The sequence below is a fragment of the Athene noctua genome, chromosome 2 (genome assembly GCF_965140245.1).
Source record: "Athene noctua chromosome 2, bAthNoc1.hap1.1, whole genome shotgun sequence".
Lineage (NCBI taxonomy): Eukaryota > Metazoa > Chordata > Aves > Strigiformes > Strigidae > Athene > Athene noctua.
In genome coordinates, this window is record NC_134038.1 from 100,077,352 (window position 1) to 100,100,295 (window position 22,944).

The window sequence follows — 22,944 nt, forward strand, 5'->3', positions numbered from 1 at the left end:
AGGACAAAATACATGGTTATCCTCTTAGACACGCCCTGTCTAACCACTCAGGTCGTGGAGAGGAAGGTACTGGCAGAGGGCACCTCCTCCTGTACTACATTTGCATAGCTTTCTAGTGATGTCTGTCTGTCTTCCTCCATTCCTCCCCAGCCGGTGAAAGAGTTCAGTGCCCACATGTTGGTGGGATGAATTCAGGCCACCATGCTCTCATTGCCTGCGGGACTAAAAGACATTTTGAAATGATGTGTCTGCTGTGGTGTTTTTAAGATAGCAGAGCGGTGAATACATCTTCTGGCTGTTCCTGCTGCTTCCCATCTCTCAACATGTACAAATGGATGGGAGTCTGGCTGCATGAAGGACTAGCAGGTTTGTTTTGTGCACATTCCCTGAACTGAGAGATCTTTGGCTCCTTCTTCCCCAGGTTATTTCCACCTATCTGCCTAACCTCACCTCTGTCTGCTCCAGATGAGATCAGCCGTCCAGCATCCAAGCCTGGGATGCAGCGGTCAGTCCCAGCTAAGTAGGATTTGTAGGCAGTGCTTTTGTGCTTTATTTCCTCTGCTGTGCACTGAACAGAAAGGGAACCAGACCCCTGTTACCATCAGGGGAGACAACCGATCAGTCTTCTCAGCCTGCTTAGTCCCCTCAGAGGGAAGAGGATGGGGCCGTTGAAAGGCAATGTCATCTATTCCTGCCATGTCAGCAACACTTCATAGTATCAGAGGCAGCTGACGGATCGCAAAGGAGAGTAGTAACTTTATTAAGCACTTGTGTTGAGCAGCTTTAGTAGAAATCTGAATAACTGGCTGGTCCCTTGGGTTTATTGGACGTGGTTTGTTTTGCAAGTGGGAAAACAATTGTGAGTTTCATGCCTCGATGAGCTAACCTGTTTACACAACACTGCTGATGCAGCAGAAACAGGACACAATATGTGTCAAATATTGCTTGGGCTTCAGGCAAAATAACTGTTGAGCTGAAAGGCAGTGCTTAGTGCAGGACTGCATTTGCCGGAGGCAGCTGTCGGATACATGTGAGGGAGAGGGGAAGGGTGCGGGCCTCGGTGTTCAAACCCCTTCTTGCAGAGCAGTTCCCAGAATGAGGAGAAGTTTTCCAAGGTTGCTACTACTCTTCTCCTAGTAATGAATAATAGCTATTCCCATCAATTAATTTGTTTAAAGAGGAACTTGAATGGTGCATAGACCACAGCTTCACCCTTAGAATCTGACTCAAAGCCATCTGAAGCACGTGGGGGACTTTTCACTGCCTTTGGTGCAAGGCTCGTTTCTTATTTTGGATTGTGAGGAGATAGATTTGCACAGCCTAATTTCTGCATCGGGATGTCTGCACAGCAAGGACAGAGGGAGCTTTGCTCTTTCTGACACACAATAACGCAGAGCACAGAAAGATGGGCATTTCAGATGATTGGCTTAAAAGAGCTATCCTATAATGGCAGCACAATTACAAGCCTGCAGGGAAAATTTCTGGGCTTTTGTATAAAAAGGAGCAAAGAAGAACACAAAAAGGTTTTACTGAGTTACAGTGCCAGGGTTTCAGTTACCAGTTCTGTTGGAAAGCCAATAAGAGGGCTTAACTAAAAATATTTCCAGCACTGAGCCCATATACAAAATGGGTGGATGTGCAAGAGCAGGAAAGGAGACAGAATGGGAAAGGAGAAGGGGATGCAATACAGGGGCAACCTGCTGCAAACAAGAATCGCCACAGAAAGTGACCAGAGCAGCGAGGAGTAGCGAGACTTTCTGGACAGAGAAGGGTGGTCTGATGCTCTCTAAATAAATGAAGATTTTAAAAAAGGAAAAGAAAGGGAAAGAGAGAGAGTGAAATCAGCTGCCAAGGAGTGCTGGGGCCAGAAAAAGCAACAAAGCCCTATTTTTAATGTAACTTTTTTTTTCTGCCAGTAAAAAATCAAATGATAAAATAGGCTAGAGAAAGGAAGCAATTGGGAATGGCTGAAGAGGATTCCCAGCTGTGCCTGCAATCAGTGCAATTCATGACTCACAACATGCTGGCCACATCACTTCCCAGGAGCAACATATTCTCATGAACAAGCAAAACAAGTCAGAGACCATCTTTAAAGGCTTTTTGGATCATTCATGGCTTAGTTGTGAAATCGTCCATGAAGCAGCTTGCTGGCTTTGAGGGTCAGGGTAATTTGAGGATTGGTCAGCTTTCCTTTTCTTTCTGCTTCAGCTGCTGTCCCATCCACCAGCCCTTGGTGGCATGGCTGAGGATGTCTGTTCTTTTCCATCTTCTGACAAGAAGGAAGAGCTGGAAATTCAAACAGTTCTTATCCTTCCAGTTTCCCACAAGGACCTACTGCTACACTGCAAAGAGTGAGAAAAAAAGCATCTGAAAATAATATTTGTATCTTTATGTGAAACCAAATGTCTCAGAATTGACTGCCTGTATCTAGGTCTTGATAGTTCTCACCTGGCTGGTACATAAATCATCTGATTCAAGTGATAACACTGCAGGTCCCTCCAGATCTCAGCTTCATTTCAACTGAGTCAGACTGCTGATTTTACTAATATTTTTTTAAATGGAGTTGTGCACTTGCTTTATCACACAGTGAAACGTTTAGCAATATGTATAATTAACATGTAGCTACACTGCTAAAATAAAGAAGAAACATTTAGTGCTGCAGTAACCTTGAGTTTTTCTCACAGTTGGTGCTTATTTACTTATTATCATGGTGGAGTTTTTTTTTTTTTTCCTCATTTCAGAAGTCTCATCACTGATTAAAAATTACATGTCCCATTTGTAATAGCAATGCAGATCATACACTGGCTGTTAGTGTTAGACTCCAGCTAAAGTTCCAAGCTTCTGTGCAGTGCTGTTCCTGTCATCAGAGTTTTCTTGCCCAGATGTGACATCTCCCTTGTCTTGGAATTTTCTGTGCAGAGGTTACAGCTACACCCACATGCAGCAGATAATCTATTTTCCCTAGTGAATTGAAACCTTTTCAAATTGGTCAGTGCTCTGAATATGAATCCCAAGTCAAAATTTTGGAATTTCCAAGGGAACGAATGCTGTGAAAATAGCAAATAGGAAACATAAAAATGTTTTGTTTCAACTTGAGATACTGAATCTTTTATTTTACAAAGTTAAAATATTTATTTTTTTTAATATTGAGACCTTAGAACTTAATTGTTGCTTTATATATGTACCTTTTCAATTAATAAGGAAAATAACACATGCTATACACTAACACAGAGAGAAAAGAGAAAATCTCAAAATGAAATATTTTAATATTCTTGGAATAACATGTTCTATCATAACTGAAAAAAACCCGAAACCCACAAGAATGCCAAAATGTTTTTCAACACTTTTCTTTTGGAAATGTAATTGGATTTTGTGTGGTTTTTCTTTTTTTATTAACAAAATGCATTGTCTGATGGAAAAGCATGTCTGATGTTCTTCTAACCAGCTCTCTTATTAGTGCATCCTAGAAGAGTGCAGCTTATGAGCTTTAATGGAGGGGGAGAGGACTTCTTTTAGGAAAACAAAATTCCAGTTGTAAGGGTATCAGATATGCAGGCAAGTTACAGTATTTCCATAATATCATGGTGAATCAGGTGGCAAAAAAGTGTTGGTTATTTTATGCACTATAGCTGGATCACATCCTCTAAATGCATGCTGTAAAAAGATCAAGACAATGGGCCAGTTAACTCCAGGGATCTCTGCTCCAGAATGTGTTTGATGAGACATGTGTAAAAGAGGTGGCAAAACTTCATATTTGCCTTCTATTGCAGTAATTAATGAAACCTCTAGAAACAATTATATAAAGCCATTTTAACTTGCACAGAATGTTAACTTCTGCTTACAGCTGGGGCCAAGAGATTTCTAGTAGTCCTTCCCTCTTTTAGTACAGTATCTTTGGGATTGTCCTGGACTTCATCTCAGATTTCTAGCAAGTGAAGTCTGAGTTGAATTTTAGAGTGAAAACAAGTGTGTGAAGCTCATGTGTTTTTTCTCTTTTCATGTAGGGTCTCATTTTTAAGGAAGCAGATCATTTCCAAGTCACTGGGAAATTCAAAGTTTAACACATCAGTAAACAGACCACTAAGTTTAGCTTTTGATCTAAAATGGAGTCCTGAAAAATGGGAATCAGGGGAATACAATAGCACTGTTTTACCCTTGCAAAGGCCAGTTTTACCACAAATAAGTCACAAATTCAAGATGCTGACCTTCTCTTGACAGACCCTCTCCGTCCCTCCCAGCAAGTAAAAGGCCAGAGCCTGATCACAATAAAAAAAAAAAAGAAAGAAAAAAAATCTGTTGCTGAGAGATTTCATTAAAAAAATCCATGAAATATTGACATATCTATTGCTTCTTCTCTTTGAAATTCTTGCTAGACAAGATTTGACTGTTTTTTCTTTAGTCCAGCCATCAGAGGCTCTAGGATTGGCTACCTGAGATAACTCTCACAGCAGCGTTTATCTCTGCACAGTTTGGAAATCTAGGGAAACTGTGAATTACAGTATTAAAATGCTGAACCACAAGAGAAACAAGGAAATAACATTTCAATTTTCAGCATGAGAAAGGGGATGTCTCAGTCTAGCAATATTTATGAGCTGGTAAAAAGATGTTTATGTCACAGTGGTCATATGTTCCTTAAATGTCAAGTCACAATCAATAACCTCACTGAAATTTGACCCTGTTGGGCATGGTGTAAGAGAATTGGATGCTCTCCAGGCTATTGGTTGAAAAGCAAGAAACAGCAAGCAACTGATGAGAAGCTATCAATAAAACCTCAGTATTGTTTTGAGTTCAATTTCAAGTAATTGCTAGACATCTGAGATTGAGTCTGACAGACATGAAGAGGGCTAATGTTGGTTCCTGGTAATGAAAAGTAGGTTTCTTGTTCAAAATAGCACAATGGGACCTAATAGTGAAATGGCTTCCCGCTTGAAAAACAAGTTGCTCTGTGAGCTCAGGAATCAGTGAAGCCTGTGTTTTTATGGATTTGTGCCCTGTGTCCTTACAACCTTCTCCCTCTGTCCTTCCCTCTTCCCCCTCTGCTTCCCCAACAGCTCCAGTTTCTCCCTCGTACCCTCTGCTGCATAAAGCAACATGTGCCCGCTATTTGTTACTCCAGCATTCACCAAAAATTCCAGGTCAGAGGTAGAGTTTCCTTTTTTTATTTTTTTATTTTTTTTCTTCTTGTACTTAATGATAGAAATTATGCTGGCACAAAATATGCCGTCTCAATTGCTTTTCAAATTAATTCTCCATAGAAGTGCCAGCTCTCTTCAGAAAATTGGGGCTTACTTGACAACCTAAGTTAAAGCAAAGGTTTAAACGGTGTATTTTGCCCCTCCATTGTAGGCAGGTTAGGTGCATATGGGGAATTACAGTAGTAAGACTGAGAAAGGGTTACTTGTTAAGCTGCTCTTAACATAATTATCGGTGATCATGTGTTGGAACCCCCATTTTTACATTATTTAACATGTTCTACAAAATAATTTGTCATAAGGTTCTTCAGTGATGCATAATTCAGGAAATGAATCCTTAAAAGAAAAGTCTTCCCCCATTCTCATATTGTTAGCTAGGAACTTGCCAGAACACAAACTTCTGGCAGAAATACTATTGAACATATAATAGCACCAAAATCACTGAAGGAAATTACAGTCTTCAGGAGGTTTTCACTTCCCACACAGAGCTCCGCATCAGTTTTTCAGCTGAGTTCTCTTGTACTCTGACAGTATAGCATTTCGGGAGGAGTACTCAGAGGCAGTGGTGCTAGCAGGCACGCGAGGTTCAGTGCCAGGCTCGATTCTGGGGCTGAATCAGGATTTAGTGTTCAGACTGGCTAAAAGAGCAGCTGAAACTACTAAGGCGATTCCCTGTAGTAACTGTCACATCCCAACCATCAAGTAGAAATCTGGTGACTTTTTAACTTTCTTGGCCAAAGCTGCATGGAAGCAGGTAGTCATATAGAATTAAAAGTGTATTTGGAATGCTTTGTTTTGGTTTGTTTTTTGTTGTTGTTGTTTTTTTTTTTTTTCCCCCATTTTGCCCTCTTCAGGAGGATTCTTTTTAGCTTTAGTCCACAGCTTGCCCTCTGCCCTGGCTGAGCTAGGGCTAAACTCCTGGAGAGCGCACACACTGACTTTTGGTGATTTATAAATTGCATGCTGATTCGCTGACATTGAATGCTTCATTTGCAGGTTTCATTTGCAGGTGACTTTTTCTAAGTCACACTAAAAAATACTTTTACTAAGTATTCCAGCAATTTTTTTGAAAGCATTTAAAAAAGCTTCAGTAAGGAACAGGGATACTGAACCTAACTGGACCTAATCTTGCTCTGATAGGTAGTCCCATCAACAGGGCTGATGCTATGGCTGTCTGAAACTGCAGTAACGTGACTTACGTTTCCAAATCATCTCTCTAAATTTCTGCAGGTCTCTCCACATGCATCTTCTCCCAACCCTGAATTCCTGAGCTTGTTTCTTTTCCTCAACAGTGCACAGGTCTCATTTTCAGCTCTTTGGAAAAATTTTATTCCTTTTATTCCATTTTTCAGCTGCACTTATGAGTTTATTTTAATCCCTTGGATTGTTTTATTTTCTTATTATGGCCAAGGCACTCTATTGTGTTTAAAGAGATAGGGCAGAAATCACACAATGGGTGAAAATGCAATCTGTAGCTCCTTTCTGTCAAACTAAGCTTTACTACTCCAATAGCCAAGCGTGCTACTTCATCTCTCTGCTGAGGTCTTGTATGTGCTGATGTCAAGCCCAGGCCTTGTGAATAGGTACAAATCTCAATATAAGTAGTGCACAGCATTTTATTTGAGCTCTCATCCCAGAAGTCCCTATCAGATGTGAGTTTTTAATTTAGCGGTTTATTCAGGATATCCTGGCACCCTTGCAATAGAAGCTGCATAACTGCTTCACTGGTGCTGTCAATATATTTCCTTTTGTCTGTCCGCTTCACCTGTTGGAGTTTAACTCTTTTGATGGGGGGCAGGAGTGGGAGATTCTGCTATTGCTCTTTATACTTTTTTAAAAAAATACTTTCATGTACTTGACATTTGGAGAACCTAGTTCCTATCTTTCTCTTGACATGAGGACAGATGTGCATATTTGCTTGCGGAAATCACTGTGCTAAAATTAATGGTACTTTTAAGGTCATCTGACATATCCTGAAATCACACCTGCTTCAAGACACTTCCTTCATGATCATGCTGTGCTAAAACATATAAAATTGTTCATCTTGAAGCCTTTTAAACTCTTTAACGGCAAAGAGTAGCTTGGTCAAGGGAAGATTTATGCTGTTGAATATGACTCCAAACAAGACAGAAAAACAGCTTTCCTTTGTGAAAGATTCTTAACACCTGTGATTTACAGAGGAAAACTGGGTAGGAAAGTGAGCTCTCAGTGCCTCTATCATAATGACCCAACCAGCCCCACTCCTGCCTTTGGGTTCAAGTTGTTCTCTGTGCCCTGGGCACATGCTGTACTGCAGCACTATGTTAAGATGAGGAGACTGCATTACAAGGAAAATTGGACATCCCTATCCAGTCAGGAAGTGCCAGTTCCAGACTGGGACATACCATTTTTCAGAGATAGTCAAGATCACCTCGTTTCTTGGCAATGGAATGTGATACTACCATGATTGTCTGCCTTTGCTCTGTACCAACATCATCAAACTCAGTGTCTAATGTCCAGCTCTCGGAGGAACTAGTTACGTGAATATTGCTTTCAAGTATCTAAGGGTAGTCTAAATTGGATCCCTTTGAGTGGTGCAAGCAGAGAGTGAATTTCTCTTTTTAAATGCTTATTCAAAAGAAATCCAAGTCATTTCAATAGCTTGGGTCTGAGAAACTGGTTTTGATGTTCTTGTTGTCTATATTCCCAATATTCTAAATGTCGGTCACTCCAGGAAGTATTCTGATTTTTAAAAATTTCTATTTCCAGATGGAAATCAGGAGGACAAAAATGAGAAGCTAATGGTAAGAAGAACCAACAGCCACTTTTGAACTCCATCAACGGTTTGATTTGCACTAAGTTCAGTCTGAGATCTGGAAATAAGAGTTCTTCTCCATTCTCAGCTCCACAGGGTGTGAGGGAGGCATGATAAAATAAATATCTCTGTGCTGTATAATTTACTGAGGGCTGTCACTCTTCTTGTGGTTTATATGATCTACATAGATGAGAGGCGGGAAGACTGCGGTATCATTAGTTTACCTTCTTTCTCCATCAAAAATACTTGCAGATGAGTTCTGGATATAGTCTGCCCTCAAAGTCTTTTTGGTTTCTTCAGAATAGGGGAGTTTTGATGCACACCAAAAACAAAACAGAAATTGGTCTTTGAGCTATAGGGAAACAAGATCTGTGGCAAAGGTGATTCAGCTGCCTGAGGCTCAGCTTCACAGGGTGTTGGTGAGGAGTCAGCCCCATCAGCAAGAGCCAAAGCAAACTGAGTGTAAAAATAATCACCTAGATAGCAGAGCTGATCTTTTTATTTGTTTTGATTCACTATATTTCTTCTCTCTCTCTTTTTTTTTTTTTTTTTAGGGATCTCAAAGTGGATATAAGTAGGACTGAAGGAAAAAGTCCATGCTTTTCTCTGTTCTCTAGATGTACAAGCACAGTCCTTATAGCATGCAAGCCCAACTTCATTTTCTATGAGAAGAGAATAGAAAAAAAGAAAGTAGTATTATCTGTATTTGGTTTTCTTCTTCAAGAATGCTTCTCCCAAACCTTAGAGCCTCTATTGCCATGAAGTTAATCTATCCTGGTAATAGCCATGTGGAGCAACAAATTGACTTCTTGCCCAAGTAGGTAGAATGCGTGCAATCTAATCAACATCTGGCTGAAGGGGTTCAAATTAATCTTGCCTGGCTGCTTTGTTTATTGTTCATCTCCCCCCAGCTCCCTATCTCCTCCCATAGACCCAAAGAGCACCCATTCCACATTAATCATCTTTTTCTTACACTTAAATGAAATGTTGGCATTTACCTTGAGGATGGTGGGTAGATTTCCATGTGTCCTTTCCTATGGAGTCAGCCAAACCGGTGTCAGGGAACCCCATGATTTTACCGTTTCCTGAGGATGCTCTGGCACATTTACAGTGGCATGTTTGATAGAAACTCTGGGAAGATCACAGCCTCGAAAGACCATTTCATTTAACCCCCCCTATATTTCCTGGTTTTAGTACATTTTCTAGTATCCCTGAAAGGAAGGATGAAGGAACCTTTGAATTCCCACTGAGTGTTAGTTCCTCTGGGGGGACCTCTATTGCTTTAGGAGCAATCCTCCAATATGCAGCTGTCTGTGGTGGCCAGCCTGAGCTACACACTGATACAGCCAATGTGGTTACTCTCAAACAATATATTTCACAAGAAATGCAGATCCTTGCATCTATGGTGATTTTCTTTGATCAACAGTTGTTAATCTCATTACTTTAAAGACTTGCTTTCTTGGGATTGGTGAGTCAGTAATTTGAGTCTACTTTATAATCCAATCTAATAGAAGTCAATTATGAAAAATAAGAAATGAGAAAGGAAACAAGCTCACTAGGTTCATTCCTCTTTGGATTTGTCATGAGCTGATCTTCTAAAGAATGCAGAGAACTATTTCCTTCCAGCCAGCTTTGTGAATAAAACCTCAGAAATTCAGTCCGTCAGCTTCCTACTCTAGCATATGAATCCTGAGGAAATATTTTTTTGTGTTGTTTTTATTGTTTGTTTCTTTTTTTAAGATATTACTTTGCTTCAGAGATTTAAAAGTTTGGGTTATAATAAGAGCCTCATTGGTCAGACGTACAAAGAGAATAAACTTAAATGATCTCTTTGCTCTTTGTGAATTTTAAAAGATCCATAGGACCTGCAGCAAAAAAAGTTACAATTTGACAACATATAAGTACCTGACTGCATAGGAAGACAAGTATACTGTAGCATTGACAACTGTCATCGAAGCAGCAGGTATTCAGTGAGACTCTATTTGCCCATGAGGGCACTTACATTTAGAAATGGGAGAAAGGGTGTGTGCCATCCCTTCCTATTACTTACAACATGGAATTAAGCAAAGCTCAGAAATGGATGTTGTCTCCAGGTCAGATCCTGGATATTATTGAGTGTTCAGTTGTGGCCTCCCTCACTGCAAAAAGGACATTGAATTACTTGAGCATGTCCAGAGAAGGGCAACGGAGCTGGTGCAGGGTCTGGAGCACAGGTCGTACGAGGAGCGGCTGAGGGAACTGGGGGTGTTTAGTCTGGAGAAGAGGAGGCTGAGGGGAGACCTCATCGCCCTCTACAGCTGCCTGAAAGGAGGCTGCAGAGAGCTGGGGATGAGCCTCTTTAGCCTAGTAGAAAGCGACAGGACAAGAGGGAATGGCCTCAAGTTGTGCCAGGGAAGGTTTAGACTAGATATTAGGAAGCATTTCTTTACAGAATGGGTTGTTGGGTGTTGAAATGGGCTGTCCAGGGCAGTGGTGGAGTCCCCATCCCTGGAGGTGTTTAGGAGTTGTGTTGACATAGTGGTGAGGGATATGGTATAGTTGAGAACGGTCAATGTTAGGTTAATTGTTGGACTGGATGATCTTCAAGGTCTTTTCCAACCTTGATGATTCTGTGATTCTATGATTCTGTGAGTTTTGCTTCTGTAAGATTTTTTGGGTCTTTTTCTTCTAATGAGAAATTGCTGAACATACTGCTCTAATATAAAGGTTTATGTTTAACATTGGGGCTATTTGCAAGGCTATTTGTAGAAAGACGTATAGTGTGGGATCGGTGATCAGATATCATACCCTCAGAGTGTCATTAAAATGCAACCTTTTTTGTAGTGCACAGTTGTGAACATTTATGATCAGGCTATAACAAGAGAAGGGAGATAATGTTAATGAAGCTGAAGCCTTTTAGTATAGTACCATCTACTTACACATCATGCAGAAGAGAATTTACTTCCAAAAGGAGACTGAAACAACAGCCTAATCTTTGCAAAGTCAATACCTGACCTGCATTTAAGGTGCAGGTTTAGGGTAGAAAGGGGTTGAAAAAGGAGAAAGCAAACTGTGGAAGCAGCTAAGCCCTAATGTGGGCTCAGAGCGACTTTCCTTCTCGATGTAAATTTAATATCACAATGTCTTAAGGATCTTAGTGTATTATCAAAACAGTATTCTGATTTTCAACTTCACAACTCTCACACCGGGAATATTAGTTGCCCTCCACATCAAGAAATATCCAGCCTTCAGTTGCAAGTGAAATCACTGCAGGACACATTATCTTTGGGGAAAGCTCTTCCTTTCTGTGACTGAATAATATCAATATATTGTTACTTGCTCTGAAATCCTGTTGGACAAAGCAGTTTTATTGTTACTTATTGTCCTAGAAGTTGTCAAACTGCAACCCAATGCACCTCCTGACAAATAGTTTGAGAAATATCCTTTTTATTAAAACACAACAGTTTTTCCATGGGTATCACTGATAGCTGGATTTTTTTGAAATAGTGAAGACTAGCTGCATGTGAGCTCCATCACTTCAGTTTTACCTGAATTAGGTTGATGTGATAGTATGAACTGCTGCAAGAAGAAACTCGGAATAAGAATAAGAAACTCGGAATAAGAATAAGAAACTCGGAAGTACAGTTGTAAGGAAAAGTTTAGAGTAGATTCAGTCAGAACTTTGAATTATTACTAATACAGCAAATGATTTTATATTTGTTGTGAAAATTTTAGTAGGGCAGTGATGACTTTCAAGCTGAAAGAGATCATTTTTTGTCTTCACAAGAATGTAAGTGCAATGTCATTTACTTCACCTGCTGGCAGCTTAAAAGAAAATTCAGCATTCAGTGGGAGGAAGATACATTCTTAGCATGCTTCTAGCACACAGTTGATAATTTTCCTCTCCTGGACTTCAGTTTGCATATCCTGCTGCACTACAGAGGGACTAATAGGAATTGTGGTGTATGTCACTGATAAAGATGTGCACATTGGTTTAATTCAGTATATGAATGTGTTTTCATTCAGATGAAGAGGTGGCATAGCAAGGTTAAGCACTTTTTTTGAATTATTTTATTAAATCCCATCGGGTGCACTGACATCTCCCCTGTAAACTGCAGCTCATCAGCCTGTTGATTGCCTCTGAACTGGGCTCATTTGTACTGAATTATGGAACTATAATTCCCACCACTGTTTATGTCATATGGACACGTTGGTCACATCTTACCCTTTCTAGGAAATATTAAATATTGCAAACCGGGAGATACTGAACTCAAAATGGATTATGCTTTCTTTATGTGCATATCTGCTTTCCTTATGCCTTCTTCAGTGAAAAATTAATACACGGGTGATTGTTCTATATTGCCTTTAGAATCAAATGTAGACATTGTGCTAATCTGTTGTTTATTTTGCTTTACTATTTGGTGATTTTGTTTCAGATTGGGGCAGAGAGATTGTGTGTTGGCCTGTGCATGCAAAGAGAGAAAAAATGCTGCTGGTGTAGGATCTAAACCATGACATCATTGATTTACATCTACTGAAATTAAGGCAGATTCCCAATGGTTTATCCACCTCTGTTGAGGTTTGCTGTTGCTAATTAGCATTGCCAGTGAGAGTGCCACCCACAGAAACTGGGTTTTAATTGTGTCCAGTGCAAACACGCTAGCCCCTAAAGTGAATGTGGTGAATCTCAGCTCTGGGTGCTCAGTCCCTGTCTCACCCCACCTGCATAACTCTGGAAAGCAGACACATTCCCATGTAATATACAGGTATAGTAGTTTGTATGACAGGGCCACCATTTTGGATGCAAACATATACAAGGACTCTGCTCCCAGGGCCTTACGGGTCTAGCGCAAATGTTGTGGAAAGCTGCATGTTGTGGTCACGGCAACATGTAATCTCATGGGTGTGCCCCCACCACATATGTCTTCTTGATGATGTCTATGAAGCTTTATTTAAAAAGAAGACAAAACAGTTCAAACCCCTGCTTAAAAAATGGGAAAATAAATGACATTGTCTATAAGCTCAATGAGCCATATTTCTCGACTTACAAGCAATGAATTAACTGCTAAATAAATGGGTTGACACAATCAGAATATAAATTGTAGGGAGGGGAAAGGAGAAGAAGGGAAATAAGTTGGAAAACTTTAATTGTTCACAGTAGGTTAAATTCTTACCCTACGGCACATTGACAATAGCCCCTTACAAAGCCTTCTTGTAGTAGTCAGTGGGTGTACTGCATTAGCATTTGAGTTTGGACCAGGCATGCATTTCTGCAATAAATCTTCTGACTGCCCCCACACTCCTACTATGCTCTGGTTCATACTGTGGAGTAGTCTTGGAGCATGCAAACTGGATTCCTTTTGGATGAAACTCAGCTGCAGTATGTGCTCCAGCAGTGCACTTAGTGTGATCCAGTATTCGTATCCCAGGGACCAAACTAAAGCTAGTTTAAATTAACCCCCAGTCAAACACATGTAGTGCAGATATGAGACACTCAGCACCATTTATTCCACTCTTGTGGCCACAATACTTGCTACTGAACAGCCAGGGTGCTTGCTACTACTTTTTCCTCTGTTTTCACTCTGATCAGAGACTGCTGCTTAGTCTCAGAAAGTTCAACTGAGCTGAAGTATCTGAAGGGTGTTCTAGACAAGGTGAATCCTGGGTTAGTCACTATGAACATGCACACAGTAGTTGTTGCATACACATTAGTGATAATCAGAGAGAGTTTAAAATCAGAAGGCACCAAAAAGGAGAGCCAAATTTCTGTTAAAGGACCATGAATGTGTGAGGGATTAAATCTCATGACATTTTTGTGCTTGAACTTTGAAGACTGGGTTTTCCAGGCTCACAGCAGCTTTGGGATATAGTTCCCTGAGAAGAATTTAAGGCCAGAACGAAGATCCAGTGCAAAATCATGTCTCTGACTGTGACTGGTAATGGAGAAAGGATAAGGAGTGTACACTGTGGTTCTAGCTTCAGAAAATCTGAGCTCTTCCTGACCTGTAAATTGCATCTACATCATCAGGTTTAACCCATCATGGACCTTTCTTTCATTAATTTGTATAATTTCTTTTTGAACTCATTTATGGTTTTGGCCTTGCAAGCATCCTGTGTAATGTGTTCCACAATTTCATTATGCAGTGTGTGAAAAAGTACTTCCTTTTGCTTTAAGCCTGTTGCCTGATAATTTCATTTGGTATCTTTACTTCTTATGTTAGAAGAAAGAGGGAATCATTGTTCCTTGTTTACCTTTCCTAAGCAATCTTTAATTTTATAGACCTCTAGTATAGACCTTTCCAACCACCTTCCTTCTGCTTTGAACAAGAAAATCCTATGTAATTAAAAAACCCCAGACAAAAAAAAAACCCAACCACTCTGTATCTCCATTAGCATTTTTGTCCAATGTGATGTCTGAAGCAACCGCTTTCATTTACTGTTCATTGCTTTGTTGCCTCTGGCTGTACCAAACTAGAAGCTCTGCTCCAGGGTTGCTGTAAACATGCTTCAAGTCCTACCAGCAACAGAAGGGTCCAATCCAATGACTGGTTCCACAGTCAGCTTTGGACCCCATGTATGGTAAGGACATTCAGCCCAGGTGACTGAACTAAATCGAGCCTGAAATGATTTCCCTTCAGGTGTAGATCTCTCAACATCAATATCTTTGATCTGTCAGTCCACCCTTCAACACCCAATTACTTTCTAATGGAGATGTGACGTTATTCTTCCTGTATGGAAGGTTTATCTGATTCCCAGACATCTCAGCTGCCTGCTCTGCACTTTATTTCGTGGTGCTGGGAGCAACACAAAACACTTACACAATGTCATAATGATGCTTTCTTTTTTTGCCCTTGATTTCTTTCCTACTAATTCCTAACAGTTTATATGCTGCTTTAGCAGATGATAGGCACTGAACTGATGTTTTCAGAGCCTTGTCCACATGCCATAAAATCTCTTTCCTGAGTAGTGAGAGCTCAACCAGAACACACTGAGTATATGTGTATACACATAGATGTTGTTTTCTTAATGTATGATATTTCACAACTGTCAGAATCAAATTTACTTTGCTCTGTTATTTTCCAGACACTTAATATCATGAGATATTTCTGAACTCTTTACAGAAAAATTGCATTTTTGCCGCCTCAAATTATTTAGTATCATCAACATACTTCATTATTTACCCAGTTTCTCATCTTATTTTATGAATACAGTCCAAGTACATATCACTCTGTGATTCCACTAGACTTCCCTCCACTGTGAAAACCCGTCATATGTTCCTTTGCTTCCTATCTTTTACCAATTTACCGCTCCACATGAGAATCTTATCTTTTGCTATAAGACTTCATCAAAAACATTTTGGATATGCAAGTAAACTGCATCAGTGAGATCACCCTTTTCCATCTGTTCATCCTCTGACAACCTTCATAAATTCTGGTGGTGTGACTTTCTTCCTCAAAAGCTTAGTTGACCATGCCATTATATTGAATTTATCCATGTGTAGAATGATTATTTTCTTTTTCATAGTTGCAAGTAATTAATCTAGTGCGGAAATAAGACAAATTGTCTCTAGTTTTCTGGACTACCTCCCCTCCACAGCCTTCTTCTAAATAGTGGCATCACTTCTGTCACTTTCTCTACCTCTGAGATGGAGACCAGATTTAAATATCTGAGTTTCTTCAGAACTTTTGGGTAATACCATATGAATGTAAGGATTTACTATTAATTTTGATGATGTATTTTAAAACTTCTTCTACTGACATCTTGATATTAAATAGTTGCTTGGACTCATTCCTTCAGGTTCCACTGTGGAAAATTTCCCAAGCTTTCCTGTAATGAAACCTGATACAGAGAATTAATTTGAGTTCTTGTGATTCTGGCTAAAATCCCCATGGTTTTCATTCACAGAACTGTCTGATTTCCATTAATAAAAAGCCCTGGTCATTCCGACTGAAGTGTTATGGATCATCACGAGTTAAAGAAGTTGCAGAGGGAAGAGCCCTATTACTTCAATTGTTTATTCTCCTTGTCTGATCTGAGATCACTGTGGTGACTATGACAGATAAAGTTATCTGTAGAAACTGGGCATTCTCTTATCTCTGCTACACTCATCAATGAAATACCAAGATATCTAGGAGACATTTAAAAGCAGAGATAAGTTAATATTTTTTTTCTGCTTCTCACTTCTTTTGCCATTTATTTTATAGAAATCTTGTCAGAACCCCTTCTACTGACAGAATATGTGAATTAAAAAAAAAAAATCAGTATCTATACTCCCAGTCAAGAAGGATTAATTTACTTTCATGGTTCCTTTGCATTAAGACTACTCATAGGACTTCCAAGCCTTTTGTTTTCAACTTCCTTCAATGGTTCTGGGCTCTGACTTCTTGTGGATCTTTAATCATGAATTACCAGCCAGCTGGAACAGCAGGAGAAGGATAGTTCATACATGCCCTGTGCTCCAGTTAGTCTAGGTGAGAAGTGCACAGAAGCTCCACTGTTTCTTGTCTAATGCTGGCAGAGAAATTACCAGCAGCTTATCACCCCAGCAAGTTTTAAGGTAAGCTTAGCAGCTAAGTGTTGATACTGGAATATTTGTCATCAGCACTCAGGGGAACCATTCACACTTTGGATTTGTATAAACTTTACATCTTAATGTGAAAAACCATATGCATCCAACACATGTAAAACTGCATTTGAATTCAAATGAGATTAAGAAGTAGTTCCCTGACAGTCTTGCTTTTAAAGTCTGTACTAATGCCTGGCTGCTGAAATATCTTTTTTTATTTTGATCCCCACTGATCCTGAATGCCATTTACTGCAAATTGCTGAACTTGCAACAAAAGCAAGAGTAAACCTTGATTCCAATGGTAGGGGCCACTTCTGGCCATTGTGAATTGCTATTCCCATAGATTTTTGCCATCGTTTTTTTCTTAGGGTTAAGCTCAACGAGTGGCCCATTGTGATACTGATATGAATCAATGGAGACACATGTAAGAGGGAGATGACAATAATTGGAGAACCTTGATGACTAAGGAGTTGCTAGCTCAGGGACTCCCAAATAACAACCCAGCCATCTGGCCAGCCATTGAGTTGCCTGCTGTGAAGGCTCTGCATTTAAAAATTGTGTTATCAACTTTACAATAAAGAAACAGCCACTTGAGCATCAGCTTGCAGAGAAGACAGGACTAAGGGATCCATTATTTAAATATAACCCTTTCAGCCAGATAGGAGTAGGAGGGAAAAACAAGAACTCTCCTTTACCACTCAACCAGCCAAGAAGCAAGAAATGAACAGAGAAAGAGAGTTGGAATAGTTACTTCTAGTGCTTCATGTTGCTGTAGGAAAATCAAATTGGTGGTATTGTGTCCTTTCCATCTGTTCCCCACCACCTTCTCCTTCCAGAGTAACTGCAGAAAGTATTGTTTCATACAAAAAGCAGACAAGATAAAATGCACTGCCAAAACCCATACCTATTAAAAAAAAAAAAAAAAAAAGACTACTGAGTGCTTGTGTAGATGATGAAATAGATGTAATTGATGGGAATAAAACAACCTCTGGTATCGGTTAGATAGACAAAGGTCTATCTTGTCTTGAAGAACCACTGTAGATTTTGTGCAAAAATGGATGCTAAAATGGATGCCTTCCTCTTGGGTAAGCTAGTACAGCAATTAAGACAGCTTTTTTTTTCACTTGGTAAGTTGGAACAGTTCACATACAATTGCCAGAGAGCATAAACTTCTCCCATCACCATCTTTACAAGCAAGAACTTTATTTACTGTGTATGAGATGCACTGGACATTTGGTAAAGCCGCAGTGAGAAAGCAGCACCTTTCTGCTGTTGCAAACACATGATCTGCTCAATGCAGATAATCCAACCTCCCTTCTTTCAGGCATTTAGCTTTACTAATAATTCACATCTTCCTAGGCAGAGACTGTAAATGTTGTCAGATTGAAGCAGCCACCAAAGGGATTTTTCTTGCTATTCTGGGAGCTAGATACTGGTTACAGTCTTCATTCATATGAACTAATCATTAGCTGTAAGCGGTGTATTTGTAATGAAAGAGTAACTAGTATGCAAGTATTGTAGGACTTGGCAAGTTTCATGGAACTGTTCAATAACATGCTGTGGGGAAAGGCTCGGAGGTACGAGACTTGCCCATGTGATTTCAGTGATTCAGAATTTATCATTACACATGGAAACATACATGTGTGTATGCACATGCCTACCATCAAATGCCATTTATAATGGCCAAACAAAACATTGGCCATGAATGTTCCCTTCTCATTCTTGAGGAAAAAAGATTTTTTTTAGTCTCATAACTCATTTATATACATTTACTGCACATGTATTGTGCTCAAGTGCTGTCCTACAACTGGTTTAGGGCACAGTTTTAGTTCTGTTGAAGTTAATAAGAATTTCTCAATGTCCTTTATAATAGGAATGAGCTTATAGCTTTTTAGTAGGCTCTGAAAGTAGCACACAACTCCTTCTTGTGCAATGCATATAATAAACAGCTAGTCAGTGGCTAAACTTAATGCTAAGGCTTAGACCCTTAGATATGCCTGACTGTGAAGTGAAAAGGAAACACATTTTGCTTTAAGTGTACTTCTTTGCTCACTGTGTATCTGCATCTCTGATATCATCAAGTAGTCTGGGATCTCTCGAAGCACACAGGGCCTTGTTCACCACACTTAGTTTCCTAAGGGAAGGGGACTGAAACACCTCAAGTGCTGTCCTGGAGCCATCATTTCAGACAGCAGTGGGTATAATCCAAACCTCTGTAGGAACCATAGCTCTCAAAAAGTGAGAAAGAAAGGTTCTAGATCAAGACTGAAGGTGTACCTCATTTCTAATTTCATCCTCATGATCTCTGAGTCAGCAGTAATTGCAGTTACAAAAAGGAGGAACACAGTTTAAGTCTGAAAAATCCATTAGAGCTCACAGGATGGATGCGTTTTGAGCCTTATCGCTATGCTTGCTCCCTCACATCTTGTTGAATCCTGTCGATGTGCTTCACAAAAATTCAGGGTCCCATTTTGGGTGATACGCTGGCCAATTCTGTGGTAAGAAAGGAAGAAATCTGGTTATCTTCCCTTCTCTCCAGATGAGCTGTCTGGTGTTGTATTTCTCTGGAAACCTATTTCTCATCCAGAGAAAAGTGAAGAGAAAGAGTTGGTGAACAGACACTGGGAAGTACAGATGCTTCACAGACATAATTTTTTCTTTTCTCAGCAAGGTATCATCTGTTCCTCAAAGTACTTTATTTTCTCTTTTGCTTGCTTGGAAACATGGTCCAGACAAGAACCAGATGGTTTTTGTCAGCTCCCGGATGGATTATTGAGTTGTGTCACATCTGAAGCTGAATGTGAACACAGTATTCAGGTTCTGGCTGGTATAGAAATTGGCTGTGCACTTTCTGGAGGGTTCAAGCCCATACTCAAATTTGATTCCCAAAGAGCTTCCAGTGCTTCACTTTCAGAAGAACAAAAGGTTCAAGCCTTTTCTACATGGGACACGCCACTTTGATCTAGGAACTATCTTTCTCCTGGTCAGTGCACATTTCAAAGGCCAAGATGAGGTGTGAGAGGAATAGGAGTCTCTCCTTCCTTGCCACTGGGCCCAGCTATGTAGCAGAGCAGATCAAGTGACTTGTGAGTCTGCCTGCTTGCATGAAGCACTGAAAAGCCATCTCTGAGGAGCATCTTTCTTTTATGTTTCCAGATCAAAGAGCTGTTTTATTCCCATGAATTTCTCAATCCCAAACACAGTTTTGGCTTTCTAAATGCCAGAGTGCTAGATACCACAAAGACTACTGCTGTTGTGATTTTGTGCTGATAGGGCTCTGTTGATGATGGACAGCAAATATAAGACTCATCTTAATGATGAACATTGATACCAAGTCTCCTTATGTAATCTTCTGCCTAATTTTGGTCTCCTGTGGAAAAAGGCACTGCAGAGGCTCAGAAAGAGGATAGGGAATTGATATGCTTAAGGACAGGAAGCCCTTTTACTCCTAGATTCAAAGCTTAAAAGAAAAACACAGAGAATAAAAGAGAGTCTTCAGAGTCTATCTTCTGGCCTAAGGCAATGGAACAACCCTATAATAGGCTCCTTCTTTTTTTTTTTTCTTCTTTTCTCAGGCACCTTGGTAATATAAATTACTTCTGTTCTGTCACAAGATCACATTAGGGATGTGTCATGTAGGATCCCACAATCTCAAGGCATGACTCTGAATGGCAACAGAAAACCATGTGAAGCCTCACAGAGTTATTAATTCAACTCATGTCACACGCGAATGCAGCCAGATATAGAATGTGCCGTGGCAAATTACAGCCATGAGGAGCTTTGGCAAAAATGCTACTTGACAAGTGAGCTCTTTGTCTCGACAATCCTCCTAAAACTACCCATCAAAGAGAAACAGGTTTGCCTTTACATATTGCTGCCAGGAGGATACCTACGAATCTCAGTGGCTGAATGCTTTTAGGTCTTGTTAGTCAGTAGTAGCTACTAGGGGCTATGACACCCAGCCGTCACAGTCAAATTACTGTGGTTTACCAGGTATTTTACCAGATGCAGCAGACTGGTGCCTGACCTGTTTAAATACTGATGCAGACACAGTCCTGATTGAAGACATACACATAGGAACTGCTTCAGAGCTGTCCTTGGTGGGCCTCCATTGCCATGCTGACAATTTGCATCGCCTGCTCCTCTTCCTGCCACATCGTGCATAACATTTGGGATGGCTGCTTCTCCTCCAGTGCTCACTTTTCCGTCAGAGTTGCATACGTCCTTGAAACAAGCAGTGTGTGGACGTTTGTGTGTGGGAGGGAGTGGGGAGGCATTGAGGATGAAGTGGGACACCTTCATGGAGTACTGTATGTTAAATAACAGACTGAGAGAGGGAGTGATGAGTCTCTCAAGGAAGCATAAACACTATGTACTCATTAGAAGACTCATTATAAATAAAGTACAGGGAAGGTGCTCTGAGAGCAAGCTTTTTCGTTGGTATTTATTAGGACAAAGAGCTCCTTTAATAGGGCAACTGAAAAGCACTCTGCTGCAATCATTAATAGGCATTACCACTTTTACTGACTTCTTGGGAACAGTTTTGCCCTTCTCACTGCCTCTGCATTAAAGGGACAGGCTCTTTATTCCATATTTATTCCAAAAGTACAAACCAGGCCAAGACTAGGGGGAAGGAATGCAAAACCCCAAGAACTTTTACATCTCAGCCCAGAGGCAAGCTTTGCTGATGGAGTGAAACACAGCAGGCTGCCGATAGACTTGATAGGCTCTTCTGCCTAGATTTCCTCTATTTTGGGAGCTCCAACTGGGTACCTCAACCCACCAGAAGAAAAATATAGCAAAAAAAGGGGAATAGGAGAGAAAGAGAGGAGTTTACTCTCTGAAGTTCCACTGCCAGGCTGGAGCAGAGTTGTCTGTTTTAACTAATCACTGTGATTCTAGCTTTCAAACCAAAAGGATGTTTGTAATTTGGCACCTGAAAATCTAGCCATTTTCTCTGTCAGGTTCATACCCTTCTTGAAGCTGTGGGAACTACTAGGCTGCTGGAACACAGCTGTGGTTGGTTTGCTGTTTGCACTTTTTAGGTTTTTTTCCCTCTCCCCAGGGGAATTTTAAAGTATGAAAACATTATTTTTTTCCTGAGATTTCTTTCTTGCTCATTGTTGGATTTTACCAGGCTGTGCTTGATAAATGTGCATGGAAGGCTGAGCACTATGAACAATTTGCAATTTTTGCATTATGTGATATTGAACCAACACATGCGATGGGCACTTGGAGAGGAAAATACTAAAAACAGCTGTAAAGAGAAATGAACTTTGTTATTTTCCTTTAAAAAACATACACGTATGACTTTGAACTAGCTGGCTCTCCCATCTACACAGGCACACACATGTAGCAGTCCTTCTGCTTTTCAAAAGGAAATGAAACAGGTGAAATTGTTTTGCTGAAAGACAGTACCTGCAATTGCAAACGTTACATCTCCTAGAGGATACTGCCCCTGTAGAACTGCTAGGTGCAGTGGAGAACTAGGCTTGGAGTAATCTGTCTCCTCTACCACCTGGATGAATAGCATGGTGCTGAACCCAAGCTGTCTTGGCTACATTGCTTCTGGGCCGCAGGCACTTGCTTCAGGCTGTCCCAAAAGGTGGAAGGAGTGGACACACAACAGCCTATGCCCAGAGAGGTCTGTGTTAGGCACTGTCTGAACACTGGCAGACAAGCACTGCACAGAATGTGAACTTCTGTGCACCAGAACTTTTGGTCCTTGCTGCTTCCCAACTTCTCTTCTCCCAAGGCAAGCATATATCAGCTACCAATCAAACCCTTGAGACTTATCAAGACACTCAAGATCTTGGTCCTCTAAGCTTCTATTTCCTCTTTGCTTACTTTCTCCTTCTCTCTTCTAGTTCTGTTTGTATAGTTCAACACTGCATGGTTCCCTCAGCCCCACATGTGTGACAATGCTGGGTGAGATCAACAGTCTGTCCTGCTCAGCACCTTGTTTCTGAAAGGAGTCAGAACTGAGTGCTCTGAAGAGTTTAAGGACAGTGCAAAAATGTGAATAGAAGTAATGTCTTTGCCTTTTCATGTAGCATTAGGCTTACTTTGGCCTTCATTTTGTCTGTAGAGAAGCTTACTTAGAATGAAGAAAGTAATCTGGATGAATTCTCTGGCCTGTTATTTCTCATTCTTATTGCTGTCACACAAAATAAGTATCTCTTTCTAGGTTGTCTGTGCCATATATTTACTTAGACAAAGTATTGACCATTCCACTCCCCAAATAACTTTCATCAGCTGTCTGTAGTGAAGGTCAATGAGAGAACTGTCCAAATCAGTATTGAGCTGTGAGTTTTGTCTTTGTGAGAAACCTGCAGCCTTTTGGTCACAGGTTTTCTTTTAAATTCATGAACTTAAACAAGTGCATAATGCTCTTCAGACAGGCTTAGTTCATT